The following is a 1,737-nucleotide window of genomic DNA, read 5'->3' as shown; positions in this document are numbered from 1 at the left end:
CATGTAATTTCTTCCCATAGAAGGTCATAGATAAAAACAGACATATTGAAAGATGAATTTTTGTGGCTTGCTGAAAAATATGGAAAATCAATTATAAAGAAACTAAACAAATAGACCTGATTTATTGGGCTATGCTGCTACTAGCAAAATATATTAGAGTCCCAATCCTGAATTTTTACTTTAATGACTTTTCCTGTATTTTGCTCTGAAGCACATTTTTACTTTTCCCTACACACACACACACACACACACACACACACACACAGACACAAAGTGGTCACTCACTGCATTTAGATAAGTATACAGGTCTAAAATTGAATTCTTTGTGTGTCTTCTATAAGATAAACATTAAACACTCAAGGGATTTAATCTGGGAGAGGAGCCAAAAGTCCAACTCCAATTTATTATTATTTCTGAATTATATATGAAGCACCATGTAAAGCTTTTAGTAATAATGTCAGTGGAGCTGCCACTGGAAAGCATTATTGTTTTCCGCCGTGGACACCACCAGCTCAGCTTCTCGTATTTCCCAAATTCCATTAAGATGGAACTTCCCAGATGGTGCCATCCGCCCCCCACAAGAAAGTCCAACAAATGATTTGCACTCTTATCATTTTAACTAAAACGCGAATAGTAACATGAATAGCAATACTAAAGAGTGAAATCTTAAAATTCAAACGTTAAGAGTTGGATGAAAGTTTTGCAGTGAATTAAAATGAAGTTGCATTTAATTAGAATAAAGTTTTCTGAACTTAGGCGTTAGGTTTCAAAGTGGCAGAGGTGAGTCCTAGGAATTTGTATTTTCTTCCCTTGTGATGTTTTTCTCTGCATACATTGCTCCTGAGAAACCGACAATTTTTCCTTCCACTCCGTGGCACCCGGACACACCATACTTACTCAGTGTGCTCTTTCTAGGAGAGCAGCCGCTGTGCCCATTCTGACATCTTTCTTCTCTTCAACTGCATTAGGCTTGACTGAAAGGAACAATTCATGGGCATTAAATAAGAGCTCCTCATCTGGAAGAGGCAGAGTATTGTCTCTTAGAATTTTGCAATTCTCATTTTATGTAACTTAATTGTATGCTTATTTATTCAGCTAAGGTAGGTAAAGCATTTGGCAGTGTGTATGGCAAACAGTTATTATTTGTTTAGGACTTACTATAATTAAGGCACAATTCTAAGTCCTCGGAGGACTACTGAGGCTCATTGATTCATTAAAAATGCTTATGAGGCTTCCCTGGTGGCGCAGTGGTTGAGAATCTGCCTGGCAATGCAGAGGACATGGCAGGACATGGGTTGCTCCCACATGCCACGGAGCAACTAGGCCCGTGAGCCACAATTACTGAGCCTGCGCGTCTGGAGCCTGCGCTCCACAGCAAGAGAGGCCGCAATAGTGAGAGGCCTGCGCACCGCGATGAAGAGTGGCCCCCACTTGCTGCAACTAGAGAAGCCCTTGCACAGAAACGAAGACCCAACACAGCCAAAAATAAATAAATAAATAAAATTAACAAACAAACAAACAAACAAAACTATAAAAAAAAAAGATTCCTGTTCTTTAAAAAAAAAAAAAAAGTGCTTATGATGCGGGCTTCCCTGGTGGCGCAGTGGTTGAGAGTCTGCCTGCCAATGCAGGGGACACGGGTTCGTGCCCCGGTCCGGGAAGATCCCACACGCCGTGGAGTGGCTAGGCCCGTAAGCCATGGCCGCTGAGCCTGCGCGTCCGGAGCCTGTGCTCCGC

The sequence above is a fragment of the Aethalodelphis obliquidens genome, unplaced genomic scaffold (assembly GCF_003676395.1).
Source record: "Aethalodelphis obliquidens isolate GAN/ISIS:26980383/991018 unplaced genomic scaffold, ASM367639v1 scaffold11, whole genome shotgun sequence".
In the NCBI taxonomy this organism is placed as follows: Eukaryota; Metazoa; Chordata; class Mammalia; order Artiodactyla; family Delphinidae; genus Aethalodelphis; species Aethalodelphis obliquidens.
Note: the sequence above shows the minus strand (reverse complement) of the source record.